Source organism: Pristiophorus japonicus, unplaced genomic scaffold (assembly GCF_044704955.1).
Source record: "Pristiophorus japonicus isolate sPriJap1 unplaced genomic scaffold, sPriJap1.hap1 HAP1_SCAFFOLD_599, whole genome shotgun sequence".
Classification (NCBI taxonomy): Eukaryota; Metazoa; Chordata; class Chondrichthyes; family Pristiophoridae; genus Pristiophorus; species Pristiophorus japonicus.
Genome location: NW_027254508.1, coordinates 119079 through 125078, shown reverse-complemented (window position 1 = coordinate 125078; position 6000 = coordinate 119079). Strand labels below are relative to the sequence as shown.

Here is a 6000-nt window from a genome sequence, read left to right as displayed (position 1 = left end):
GTGTGAGGGTGTGTGTGTGTGTGTGTGTAAGGGGGTGTGTGTGTGTGTGTGTGAGGGGGTGTGTGTGTGAGGGTGTGTGTGTGTGAGGGGGTGGGTGTGTGAGGGTGGGTGTGTGATGGTGTGTTTGTGAAGGTGTGTTTGTGAGGGGATGTGTGTGAGGTGTGGGTGTGTGAGGGTGTGGGTGTGTGAGGGGGTGTGTGTGAGGGGGTGTGTGTGAGGGGGTGTGTGTGAGGGGGTGTGTGTGGGGGGTGTGAGTGTGAGGGTGTGTGTGGGGTGAGTGTGAGTGTGTGTGTGGGGGGTGTGAGTGTGAGGGTGTGTGTGGGGGGTGTGTGTGTGGGGGGTGTGTGTGTGTGAGGGGGTGTGTGTGTGAGGGTGTGTGTGTGAGGGTGTGTGTGGGGGGTGTGAGTGTGGGGGGTGTGTGTGTGGGGGGTGTGTGTGTGAGGGTGTGTGAGGGTGAGGGTGTGTGTGAGGGGGTGTGTGTGAGGGTGTGTGTGGGGGGTGTGAGTGTGGGGGGTGTGTGTGGGGGGTGTGAGTGTGAGGGTGTGTGTGTGTGAGGGTGTGTGTGTGAGGGTGTGTGTGGGGGGTGTGAGTGTGGGGGTGTGTGTGTGTGAGGGTGTGTGAGGGTGAGGGTGTGTGTGAGGGGTGTGTGTGAGGGTGTGTGTGGGGGGTGTGAGTGTGGGGGGTGTGTGTGGGGGGTGTGAGTGTGAGGGTGTGTGTGTGTGAGGGTGTGTGTGGGGGGTGTGTGAGGGTGTGTGTGTGTGACGGTGTGTGTGTGTGAGGGTGTGTGTGGGGGGCGTGTGTGTGTGAGGGTGTGTGTGTGTGAGGGTGTGTGTGGGGGGTGTGTGTGTGTGAGGGTGTGTGTGTGGAGGGTGTGTGTGTGTGAGGGGGTGTGTGTGTGAGGGTGTGTGTGGGGGGTGTGTGTGTGAGGGTGTGTGTGGGGGGTGTGTGTGGGGGGTGTGTGTGAGGGTAGGGGTGGGGGGTGTGTGTGGGGGGTGTGTGTGAGGGTGTGTGTGGGGGGTGTGTGTGGGGGGTGTGTGTGGGGGGTGTGTGTGGGGGGTGTGTGTGGAGTGTGTGTGTGTGAGGGTGTGTGTGGGGGGGGTGTGTGTGAGGGTGGGGGTGGGGGGTGTGTGTGAGGGTGTGTGTGGAGTGTGTGTGTGTGTGAGGGTGTGTGTGGAGTGTGTGTGAGGGTGGGGGTGGGGGGTGTGTGTGGGGGGTGTGTGTGTGGGGGGTGTGTGTGGGGGGTGTGTGTGGGGGGTGTGTGTGTGAGGGTGGGGGTGGGGGGTGTGTGTGAGGGTGTGTGTGGGGGGTGTGTGTGGGGGTGTGTGTGTGAGGGTGGGGGTGGGGGGTGTGTGTGAGGGTGTGTGTGGGGGGTGTGTGTGGGGGCTGTGTGTGTGAGGGTGTGTGTGGGGGGTGTGTGTGTGGGGTGTGTGTGTGAGGGTGTGTGTGGGGGGTGAGTGTGAGGGTGTGTGTGGGGGGTGTGTGTGTGAGGGTGTGTGTGGGGGGTGTGTGTGTGAGGGTGGGGGTGGGGGGTGTGTGTGAGGGTGTGTGTGGAGTGTGTGTGTGTGAGGGTGTGTGGGGGGTGTGTGTGGGGGGTGTGTGTGGGGGGTGTGTGTGTGAGGGTGGGGGTGGGGGGTGTGTGTGGAGTGTGTGTGTGAGGGTGTGTGTGGAGTGTGTGTGGGGGGTGTGTGTGGGGGGTGTGTGTGGGGGGTGTGTGTGGGGGGTGTGTGTGGGGGGTGTGTGTGGGGGGTGTGTGTGTGAGGGTGGGGGTGGGGGGTGTGTGTGAGGGTGTGTGTGGGGGGTGTGTGTGGGGGGTGTGTGTGGGGGTGTGTGTGGGGGGTGTGTGTGAGGGTGTGTGTGGAGTGTGTGTGTGTGTGAGGGTGTGTGCGGAGTGTGTGTGCGGAGTGTGTGTGGGGGGTGTGTGTGTGAGGGTGGGGGTGGGGATGTGTGTGGGGGGTGTGTGTGTGGGGGGTGTGTGTGAGGGTGGGGGTGGGGGGTGTGTGTGAGGGTGTGTGTGGGGGGTGTGTGTGGGGGGTGTGTGTGGAGTGTGTGTGTGTGAGGGTGTGTGTGGGGGGTGTGTGTGTGAGGGTGGGGGTGGGGGGTGTGTGTGTGGGGGGTGTGTGTGAGGGTGTGTGTGAGGGTGTGTGTGGGGGTGTGTGTGAGGGTGTGTGTGGGGGGTGTGTGTGGGGGGTGTGTGTGGAGTGTGTGTGTGTGAGGGTGTGTGTGGGGGGTGTGTGTGTGAGGGTGGGGGTGGGGGGTGTGTGTGTGGGGGGTGTGTGTGAGGGTGTGTGTGAGGGTGTGTGTGGGGGTGTGTGTGGGGGTGTGTGTGGGGGGTGTTTGTGAGGGTGTGTGTGGGGGGTGTGTGTGAGGGTGTGTGAGGGAGTGTGTGTGTGGGGGGTGTGTGTGAGGGTGTGTGTGGGGGGTGTCAGTGTGAGGGTGTGTGTGTGAGGGTGTGTGTGTGAGGGTGTGTGTGAGGGTGTGTGTGAGGGTGTGTGTGAGGGTGTGTGTGTGAGGGTGTGTGTGTGGGGGGTGTGTGTGAGGGTGTGTGTGGGGGGTGTGTGTGGAGGGTGTGTGTGGGGGGTGTGTGTGTGAGGGTGTGTGTGTGGGGGGTGTGTGTGAGGGTGTGTGGGGGGTGTGTGTGAGGGTGTGTGTGGGGGGTGTGTGTGGGGGTGTGTGTGTGAGGGTGTGTGGGGGGTTTGTGTGAGGGTGTGTGTGGGGGGTGTGTGTGGGGGGTGTGTGTGGGGGTGTGTGTGGGGGGTGTCAGTGTGGGCACGGGGCTATCGTAGAACGCGAATTCTCACGGCGAAGGGGGAATTAAAGTGCTCGCCAATTCAATCGGCGAATTCAGCAATTTGAAATCAGCAGAGTTAGTGTGTAGATAGTCAGTGTGTAGATAGTTAGTGTGTAGATAGTTAGTGTGTAGATAGTCAGTGTGTAGATAGTTAGTGTGTAGATAGTTAGTGTGTAGATAGTCAGTGTGTAGATAGTTAGTGTGTAGATAGTTAGCGCTCGGGGCAGGGGAGGGGATATAATCAAGCAGACGGCGGCACTCACTAAACTCTGTGACCAATGGGGAGCCCAGCTAATAATAATAACACTTGGTCACCGTCAGGAAAGTCTAAACCGGTGGGGGCTCTTTCCTCTGGAAAAGAGAACATAAGAAATAGGAACAGGAGGAGGCCATTCAGCCCCTCGAGCCTGTTACATAGGAACAGGAGGAGGCCATTCAGCCCCTCGAGCCTGTTACATAGGAACAGGAGGAGGCCATTCAGCCCCTCGAGCCTGTTACATAGGAACAGGAGGAGGCCATTCAGCCCCTCGAGCCTGTTACATAGGAACAGGAGGAGGCCATTCAGCCCCTCGAGCTTGTTACACAGGAACAGGAGGAGGCCATTCAGCCCCTCGAGCCTGTTACATAGGAACAGGAGGAGGCCATTCAGCCCCTCGGGCCTGTTACACAGGAACAGGAGGAGGCCATTCAGCCCCTCGAGCCTGTTACATAGGAACAGGAGGAGGCCATTCAGCCCCTCGAGCCTGTTACATAGGAACAGGAGGAGGCCATTCAGCCCCTCGGGCCTGTTACACAGGAACAGGAGGAGGCCATTCAGCCCCTCGAGCCTGTTACATAGGAACAGGAGGAGGCCATTCAGCCCCTCGGGCCTGTTACACAGGAACAGGAGGAGGCCATTCAGCCCCTCGGGCCTGTTACACAGGAACAGGAGGAGGCCATTCAGCCCCTCGAGCCTGTTACATAGGAACAGGAGGAGGCCATTCAGCCCCTCGAGCCTGTTACATAGGAACAGGAGGAGGCCATTCAGCCCCTCGAGCCTGTCACATAGGAACAGGAGGAGGCCACTCAGCCCCTCGAGCCTGTTACACAGGAACAGAAGGAGGCCACTCAGCCCCTCGAGCCTGTTACACAGGAACAGGAGGAGACCATTCAGCCCCTCGAGCCTGTTATACAGGAACAGGAGGAGGCCATTCAGCCCCTCGAGCCTGTTACATAGGAACAGGAGACCATTCAGCCCCTTGAGCCTGTTACATAGGAACAGGAGACCATTCAGCCCCTCGAGCCTGTTACATAGGAACAGGAGGAGGCCATTCAGCCCCTCGAGCCTGTCACATAGGAACAGGAGGAGGCCACTCAGCCCCTCGAGCCTGTTACACAGGAACAGAAGGAGGCCACTCAGCCCCTCGAGCCTGTTACACAGGAACAGGAGGAGACCATTCAGCCCCTCGAGCCTGTTATACAGGAACAGGAGGAGGCCATTCAGCCCCTCGAGCCTGTTACATAGGAACAGGAGACCATTCAGCCCCTTGAGCCTGTTACATAGGAACAGGAGACCATTCAGCCCCTCGAGCCTGTTACATAGGAACAGGAGGAGGCCATTCAACCCCTCGAGCCTGTTACACAGGAACAGGAGGAGGCCATTCAGCCCCTTGGGCCTGTTACATAGGAACAGGAGGAGGCCATTCAGCCCCTCGGGCCTGTTGCATAGGAACAGGAGGAGGCCATTCAGCCCCTCGGGCCTGTTGCATAGGAACAGGAGTAGGCCATTCGGCCCCTCGAGCCCGCTCCTCCATTCAATAAGATCACGGCTGACCTTCGACCTCAACTCCACTTTCCTGCACTGTCCCCATATCCCTCGATTCCCTTAATATCCAAAAATCTACTGATCTCTGTCTTGAATATACTCAAAGACTGAGCCTCCACAGCCCTCTGGGGCAGAGAATTCCAAAGATTCACCCCCCTCTGAGTGAAGAAGTTTCTCCTCATCTCAGTCCTAAATGGCCGAGCCCTTATCCTGAGACTGTGACCCCTGGTTCTAGACTCCCCAGCCCGGGGGGGGAAACACTCTCCCTGCATCTACCCTGTCAAGCCCTGTAAGAGTGTTGTGTGTTTCAATGAGATCACCTCATTCTTCTAAACTCCAGAGAATATCGGCCCAGTCTGCTCAATCTCTCCTCATAGGACAATCCCTCCCCCACCCCAGGAATCAGTCTGGTGAACCTTCGCTGCACTCCCTCTATGGCAAGTATATCCTTCCTTGGGTAAGGAGACCGACACTGTACACAGTTTCGAAGGCTGAGCGTTGGGGGAGGGAGGGTGGGACTTGACTGAGGTCCAATTGTGTGGGAAATCCCAAACTAATGGTCACAAATACACGACAGTCACTAACAAATCCTTTACCCAGAGAGCGGTGAGAATGTGGAACTCGCTGCCACAGGGAGGGGTTGAGGCGAATAGTATCGATGTATTTAAGGGGAGGCTGGATAAACACATGAGGGAGAAAGGGATAGAAGGATTTTTAATGGGGTTTGATAAAGTAGGGGTGGGAGGCAGCCTGTTTGGACCATAAACACCGGGCACAGACCAGTTGGGCCAAAAGGCCAGTTTCCCTGCTGTAAATACTGTGTAAAGAAGGTGACGCAGTTGGCTACTTGGTTTCAGGTTCAGAGGTAGCCCTCAACGTGAAGATTGTTTTATATGTGTAACGGAGCACGGTGTCAGTGTGCTGTCTGCATGGGCTGGACATACGGCTTTTGAGAAGCTATTGTCAGATACCCTGCCCCGTTGGCGGATGGAGGTCCGAGGATTAGGCCTGTTGTGGTGGAGTGTTCGATTTCCCCCCACCCCGAAGCTGACAGAGGCTGATTGGCAGAATTAAGCGCGGCCCGGGGTCACTCGGAGCTCAATTGCTCCGTCGGCCCCGTGACTCAGGAGCGCATTCAAACTCGCACAAGGGGCTTATCTTACGCTCACCCCCCCCCCCCCCCCCACACCCCACTAACTCCCAGGCACCGATAACATGCTTCAGGGCTGTGCGTACGGCGGAGCTCAGGGCAAGAGGACTGGAATCGGACAACTCAGTGAAGAACTCTGACCTCCGAACTCTGACGGGAGGTCAGGGGCAAGCGGAGGGAGGGATCGGGAGCGAACTCAATCCCGGCCCGGCCAGTGCAGCTCACGCCGTCAAGGTAGACTGGCTTTCGAGGTGAAAG

The 6000-nt window shown here is 58.6% G+C and overlaps 1 protein-coding gene across 1 annotated transcript in view; it reads right to left on the bottom strand.

Moving 5' to 3' along the window:
* The window catches only part of LOC139255400 (uncharacterized), a 63888-nt gene that overhangs the window by 25070 nt on the left and 32818 nt on the right, over positions 1 to 6000 (bottom strand). The gene's annotated exons all lie outside the window — the stretch shown is intronic.